The sequence below is a fragment of the Helianthus annuus genome, chromosome 2, assembly GCF_002127325.2.
Source record: "Helianthus annuus cultivar XRQ/B chromosome 2, HanXRQr2.0-SUNRISE, whole genome shotgun sequence".
NCBI classification, from domain to species: Eukaryota; Viridiplantae; Streptophyta; class Magnoliopsida; order Asterales; family Asteraceae; genus Helianthus; species Helianthus annuus.
Genome location: NC_035434.2, coordinates 9,598,896 through 9,607,211, shown reverse-complemented (window position 1 = coordinate 9,607,211; position 8,316 = coordinate 9,598,896). Strand labels below are relative to the sequence as shown.

The 8,316-nt window shown below is 40.1% G+C and overlaps 1 long non-coding RNA gene across 1 annotated transcript; it reads right to left on the bottom strand.

The window, feature by feature from the left end:
* Nucleotides 1–5,796: 5,796 nt before the first annotated feature.
* Nucleotides 5,797–6,238, bottom strand: LOC118483351. The gene is made up of 3 exons (XR_004870482.1): nt 6,199–6,238; nt 6,030–6,117; nt 5,797–5,950 (listed from the first exon to the last, which is right to left on the bottom strand). It is a non-coding gene; the product is annotated as an uncharacterized LOC118483351 (long non-coding RNA).
* Nucleotides 6,239–8,316: the final 2,078 nt, after the last annotated feature.

The window sequence follows — 8,316 nt, the reverse complement described above, 5'->3', positions numbered from 1 at the left end:
GTTAGTATTTTTTTGTGGTTTTAATGTTAACTGTTAGGTGTATCCTCCTATGTTTTGTGTTTGGTATTTCTGTTTGAATTGTCAATTGGTGGTGTAATTTAACAATTAAGACATGTGTTCCAAAAAAATGAGTTTTTACGACTATTAATTTAAGAAAATTCACAAACACAAAACACTAAATAAAAACATCAAAGTACATTACGTGGTTTATTTTAATTTAGGAGAATTCACGAACACACAATACATCTACCAATACAGGAACCCCTAAGTCACTAACGACGGCATCATCTGGAATCAAAAGGATGTATCAGAGTCGCTGTCAAAGTTGTCATATTGTTCCCATGGATCATCACTAACGACGGCATCATCTGATAACGCATTAGAGTCACGATCACTGTCGTATTGGTGGTAGCACATGCTATGGTAGATGCATCCAAACCTACATACCGGGTATGGATCTATAACCCTTGGCGATGCAGTGTTAGGGTTCTGCACAATCCAAGGATTTGGATGTTCAACATATGGTGGTGGGCGAGGATGTTGGTTGAGGGGTGAAGGTCTGGGAGGGGCATGCAGGTGTTCAGTGGAGGGGAGCACACTGTTAGGGTTTGGTTGTCGACCAATATGGTTACTGTTGGTTTGGGGTGCAAGAAAGTTACGGTTGGGTTGTGGTTGAACAGAGTTAACGTTGGGTTGTGGATGAGCAGTGTTACGGTTCGGTTGTGGCTGAACAGAGTTACGGTTTGGTTGTCGTTCAACATTTGCAGGGTTTGGCTCCCCTTCATGTATATGCAAATGAAAATGAATGTGTAATTCGTTATCACCATCTGCCATCGGAATAACTAGTGTGGTGAGGTAAAGGTGTGAAGACATATTTGGGTGATAGGTGGTATTTATAGACAGGAGAAGTATAGGGGTGGGTAGTTATTATAATACTAGTACAATAAATTACTGGTACAATAAAGTACAATAACCTTCTTCCACTAAAGAGAGAAAAAGGACAAAAAACTTTCAAGTAAACACCACTACAACAAACATCATGATAGAAACGGAGCAACCCTATTTCCAATGGCAGTCGCCTCTAGATGATAGTTCCGAGTCTGACTCTTCTCCAGAATATGGGTTGTGCCAAACACAGGACCAGTCTTCTTCTTCTTCCTCATAGTTCCAAGCTTCCTTCAGGACTTCTGGGTCGTAATCCTCCTCCGGGTTAGGGTTGAAATCAAACTGTTGATTGTCATAGGTCCAAACTTTTTTAACAACAGGGATTTCTTCAACCTCTTTATTTCTTCCACGAACGTCCTTCTGTTTCGCCAGTTGCTTATTCACAACTGCACCGGAAGACGATCCTCCTTCCTCCACAGGTTCCGATTTTGTTGATTTCTTTCCTTCCTCCAGAACAGTAACCTTTGGGGGTAGTTCCCATTCCAAAATAGCTTTCATGTCTTCTTCAGTTAAGCAATTGTTTTGAAAGTGGGAGAAAGGAGGTAACCGTTTGCCAACATTGCGCTTATCCATTACTACAAAATGGTATTGCAAAGAAGAGTGATGAGGTGGTACCAATGGAGGGCCTTTTATAGATGAAACAGCGACCTAGTATAACATCTCTGAATGAAACAGCGACCTAGTATAACATCTCTGTATGAAACAGCGACCTAGTATAACATCTCTGAATGAAACAGCGACCTAGTATAACATCTCTGTATGAAACAGCGACCTAGTATAACATCTCTGAATGAAACAGCGACCTAGTATAACATCTCTGTATGAAACAGCGACCTAGTATAACATCTCTGTATGAAACAGCGACCTAGTATAACATCTCTGTATGAAACAGCGACCTAGTATAACATCTCTGTATGAAACAGCGACCTAGTATAACATCTCTGTATGAAACAGCGACCTAGTATAACATCTCTGGATAAATAGTCACTCATACCCCCATCTCAAATTGCTACAACGACACACAACAAATGGGGGACCCGGAAGACTCGTTATTGGAGCTGGAGGAAGTCCCTGATACCCCCCCTGAGAAGATCCCCAGAAAGACACGCTGGTATTATTACCCAACAGAAGAGTCAAGATCGTGGTCAAAAAATGTAATGGCGTTTTATCATAACGGAGATTCTGCTTTCTGTTATAGCGGATTCCTTGGAAGGAGACAACTGGGGTCCGAGTTTTGGGGTGCCCTACTTGGATACGAGAACTACGGTTACTTGTCGCCACTGGTAAGGAGTATAAATTATTAAAACCCTCCGAAAATTTAGTTTTATTCTTATGTTATAAAACTTTCACCGTTGTAGCATGTGTGTGGGTGGGTGACGAGAATGATGAGGTTCAGATGGATTTTAATAAAAAAATCCAAAAAACCAGAACAACTGTTTCCATGGACGATTCTCCCACCTCAATTTCTCCACCTTTTGGAAGAGAATCCTAACCATCGTGCGTTACCTTTTGCTATTGGATTAAAGGAACATTACCCTCCATTTTGGGACATCGATACGGTAACACTATCATCCCCCACTGTATATCTTAAACCAAATACGTCTATCTTATTTATTTTTTTCTCAGGTTTATATTCCAATCTGTGTTGACCTTCAAGACTGGTTCATGGTTCGTGTTGATATGCGGACACTTCACCTTACTTTGTATTTTACTGGGACATGTACTTCAAGTGTTTCTGATGGGTCAAGCTTGATTCAAGTTAGGGTATACCCAACCCTAATAAAATTTTAATCGTTATTCAAAACATTTTTGGAAAAAATTGCATACTGGGAACATTCTGGACGCCCACATGTGGAAAACACAATGGTGACACATACTGAAGTTTGCCAACATCAAAAGGAAAACCCAGGACCAGATTCAGGGGTGTTGGTTTGTATGTTGTTAAGTAAACTGGTTAATGACGAGGACGTCTGGATTGGGGGAGATGTTGTGGAGGCTTGCGCGAAATACAGACGAGAGATGGCGGATGAGTTTTATGCAGCTCGTTTTTCACCCCCAAAACGAGAGGAAACGACCTCTGGCGAGACAACGCCAATGCCCCCAAGTCCTTAATAAAACATGTAATTGTTTATCGTACTTGTACTAAATTATTAAATATCAATTTTCGACTTTTTTTTGTCAAAAAACGCATGGTTGGGCCTTTCTGACAAAAGGCCAAAAATGGGTTTTCGGCCATTTTCCCCCCTCATAACGAGAGGATACGTCCTCTGGCGAGACAACGCGAATGGTCCAAGTCCTTATTCACCCTAGCATACGACACGAAGAAACCCGGTGAAGGCGTACTTGGACACCGGTGAGATAACGGACCCAAAAAACGCATGGTTGGACCTTTCTGGCCCTTTCTAACAAAATGCAAAAAATGGCCTTTTGGCCGTTTTCCACCCCTCATAACGAGAGGATACGACCTCTTGCGAGACAACGCGAATGCCCCAAGTCCTTATTCACCCTAGCATTCGACAAGAAGAAACCCGGTGAAGGCGTACTTGGACACACCGGTGAGATAACGGACCCAAAAAACGCATGGTTGGACCTTTCTGGCCCTTTCTAACAAAATGCAAAAAATTGCCTTTTGGCCGTTTTCCACCCCTCATAACGAGAGGATACGACCTCTTGCGAGACAACGCGAATGCCCCAAGTCCTTATTCACCCTAGCATACGACACGAAGAAACCCGGTGAAGGCGTACTTGGACACACCGGTGAGATAACGGACCCAAAAAACGCATGGTTGGACCTTTCTAGCCCTTTCTAACAAAATGCAAAAAATGGCCTTTTGGCCGTTTTCCACCCCTCATAACGAGAGGATACGACCTCTTGCGAGACAACACGAATGCCCCAAGTCCTTATTAACCCTAGCATACGACACGAATAAACCCGGTGATGGCGTACTTGGACACACCGGTGAGATAACGGACCCAAAAAACGCATGGTTGGACCTTTTTGACAAAAAGTCTAATATGTCGGAATATTACGAAACATTAAATTGTTTATTATAAAGAAAGTACGAAAGCACAATTCATAAACAAGAACAACATTCATCCTACATACAACGCCATCTATAAAGCTCGTTAGCCATGTGGCGACGATAGTTGGTACAACTCTCTTCTACGTCAGTTTCATCAAAGAGCGACTTGCCTCTTACAAGGTTGTCCATCATCATACAGACAAGCACCCCTGAATTAGCAATGTTACCATTGTCCTGAGGCACACCATCTTGAACATAACCAAAAGAAACTTTTTTCTTTGTGCAGTATCTCGAGTTTCGCCAATAGTGGATTTGGTCAAGAAAATGCTTGAAGAAAATTGGAAAAATGTCCATCACGTGTTCAACCAGCCGTCTTTTTTCATTTCCCCATCTTTTATCAGTCCAATATTGTGTTATTTCCATGTTAAACAGATCAACACGGAACTGCTTAATCCATATCGGAATATACAAATAATCAACCTCCCAAAATGGAGGGTACGGTTCCTTCTTTCCCGCCATGTCTACCGCTCTTAAACAATCCTTCGTATAACACACGTCTTCATAAAATTGCGGAGGTAAAACCGTCCAACGCAATTTCCTTGACGGGTCTTTTAAAACTTTAGATTGTCGAAGCCGCATCAGCCTTAACGTCCACGCTTGAACATGCTGCCATAAAGAAAATATATATCAAATCAGTGATTTGTATAATCAAAATTTAATACTGGAAGGATTGGGTTTACAATGTCATTTAGGCATGCACTAGATTCGTAGCCTAGTAGGCTACCCCAAAAGCTTCTAGGTAGCTGTATTTCCCCTAAAAAGCGAGAATAACAAAAAGGGGAATCCCCGTTTAGGTAAAACTCAACAGCATCCCTTGACCAATTTTTGGAATTTTCGGTTGGAAATGCAAATTTTTTTCTTTCTGGAGGGCTGCCACCAGGTTTACTCGACTGAGCGGACGACCCACGGTTATTTAGCACGACCTCGGTCGGCTTTGGAAAAGACGAAGTGCTAGACCCACCGGTTGGACGTCTTAACTTGTTTAGAATCAAAAATGACTTTCTCTGCACCACATGCGAATTGTTTTGCTCATCAGCTACTTGTTTGTCACCTTGGTTAGCCATAAAGGTGGTTGTGGTTTTTGTGGACTTCTCATTCACTATGGTAGGGGTATTTATAGTGGGTAGAAATTGATTTAAAAATATTATTTCTTTTTGAGAAAAATGCTTATTAATTTAAAATTGTGAAATGTCCTTTATACCCTTAATGATAAACAAATATAAATACATCATTATGTGTTTTTTTAGTATCAGTTTACCTTGAAAAATAAAATAATAATAAAAATAACAAAAAAAACAACAATATATTTATTTCACACTGTATTACACAATATATTTAATTCACAAACTATTACACTCTATGGGTCATTCGGTGGTGGTGGAAACAGGTTCAAGTCGAGACTTTCAATAATTAATAATTAATTTTTTAATAAAAATAAAAATGGTAACTTTCAATAATTTTAAACTTGTATATACCATCATTTGGACCCTCGCTCCTTCGTCTTGAAATCCGCTCGTAGGGCCAGCTGACAACTGTGGGTTAGACACATATAACACCGTATGTTCCATGTACCACGACATGTAATCGTTGGCAACTCCAACAGATGTAATGAGTTCCCCCCTCACCAAGTTTTGATGACGTGCCTCCCACTGACTAACATACGGTGCGTGACGACTTAACCAGTTCCAGCCGGTTTTCCCACTCCGGTTCATGGAATGAAGTCTGGCATGCTCATTATGATCTATTGCAATTGGGTTAGGTATGTACTGGAACATGCCAAACTGTCTCATCACTCGTTGAGGATAGTGATGCTCCACAACCGAGTAGCATAGCAAAGGGCAACAACTCCGCCAAATTCCCATACCACTCCGACATATATCGGGGAGTCTACCGAGAATGTCGTCGTATGGTCTCCAATTAAACTGCAACAAAAAAAATTCATTCATTAGAAACGTGTTCAAACAAACTTAAATTTTATATGTCAACAACTAACAACCATACCGTTGCCTCGGTCATTGATTGCAGCTGAGATCTATATGTTCTCAGGCAATGTGTGGAAACATCTGTACACGTTAAGCTTCCCTTCCACCTAAAAGGATAAATAAAAAATAACATAAGTCATGTATATATATACAAAATAATAAATTTAATTATTTCCAATTCACACTACCGAGCAGCTAACGGGGCATTGTACTGGAACCGGGCAACAGCAGGCGCAAAACAACGAAACCTCTCCCAAGCCCACACTTGTAGAAGCGCAACTGGGCCAGTAATGGCTATAGCATTAGGTGCTGTAGCATTACAAAGGTTTTTGTAAAGGAGAGCTAACACAGCACCGCCCCAACTATATCCCGAACATGCGGGCAAGTCTACAAGAAAATCTAAAAATTTGACATCAATTAGGCTGTTTGCATTATCAGGAAAGATTGTGCACCCTATCAAATAAAATATTATTTGACGTGTACGAAAAATGCAATCTTCATCTGATGCTTCATTTTCAGAAAAGGATGACGTTATTCGTGCTAAAACTTGGGAGGACCTAACCCTTTTGCCCCTCACATGAGCTTCGTCAGGGGTAAACCCCAACACCGTTTGACACTTGTCTCGTATAGTATACATCGACATACCAGTGTCAGCCCCAGAAATAGGCAACCCATCTATCGGTAGCCCCCACAACACATTGGCATCCTGTAATGTCACGGTCGTTTCTCCAAAAGGGAGGTGAAACGTGTGAGTTTCTGGCCTCCATCTCTCAACCAACGCGGTTATTAACGCGTGGTCAACATACTTGTACCCAGTTTGCAGTATCCCGCTGAATCCTGCTGCATGTATTAAACCTTCTACCCTTCCACTAACCGGATGGTCTTTCATATGTTGCCAGAACGTTCGATCTGCTCGTCTAATATCTAAGGCTCATCATACGGTCTTGGATTTTTAAACACCTCAAACTCACGGTGTTTGTTGCCCAAGAACAACACCGATGCATTCATCGGACCAGGATGACATTCAAAATTCATCTTCGGCTTATAAAACTTGACTGAATATTTTTCGTTAATGAAAGGATTGTGTTTGATATTGAAAATGTAGCTCAACTCCTTTGCTTTATGTTCATATGTAAGTACTTCACTATGTGCCTCAATTTTCGAATTCATGGTGTTTGCAGAAATTTTTCTTACACTACAGTTGGATTCTCTTACACACTACTATTAAAATTAGCAGGTTTTATTTCATATCATGTGAGAGATAGGGTCAAGTCATATCACCTTCACATTTACCACTCACATTTCATGCAACAAATGGACAAAAACCTCAAACATGCACCTATACACTACCATCCGAAAATAAATTCTGCAACCTTTGTCGATATTTACAAAGACTGTACATGAATCTGCCATACTTTAATAAAGTTGCGAGACAAAACAGAGACCTTTAGGAAGATTGGGAGATGAAACAGAGACCTTTAATAAAGTTGGGAGATGAAACAGGGACCTTTAGGAAGATTGTGACTTCAAACAGAGACCTTTAATAAAGTTGGGAGATGAAACAGAGACCTTTAGGAAGATTGTGACTTCAAACAGAGACCTTTAATTAAGTTGGGAGATGAAACAGAGACCTTTAGGAAGATTGTGACTTCAAACAGAGACCTTCACAAGGTCGCTGTTTCAACCTGAGACCTTGTACATGAATGCAGCTTTTGGCAGAACTTTAGCAGAACTTCTGTTTTTTTGCAGAAAATTGGTTGAAGGTCTCTATTTCATTTCACAACCTACCTATATATGAAAATATTTTTCAACTTCACCTAATTACACTCTTTTTTTTTGTAGACCACTCATTTCTGCAAAAAATTCAGAATTAATCACCAACTATTGCCCTTAATAAAAGTCCAACTTAATTACGAACGGAAGTTATCCCAACTATTGCTCTTAACTAGCATGTGAATGCCAATAGTATACAAGTCTTTTCTCTTGCTACTAGAGGCATTATATCCTTTTAAATTCAAGCTAAAACAAGTCAACTTGTGTTTGTGTTAATATGTTCTAAAGTTTAACTTTCCATAACACATAAGAGCATTAACATTCTGTCCATCAAATTCAGTTTGAGGCTTTCTCCATATTATATATAGTGGTTATGAGGGATTGTGAGTGGAGGAAAGAAAAAATTTACCGTTATCTGTAATGGGGTGTTTGGCCTAGCTTTTATTTTTTTGGCTTATGCTTATATTTTAAAGTAGCTTATGCTTATTTTCTTTCATTTGATAAGCTATTTTTTAAGTGTTTGGATTAGCTTA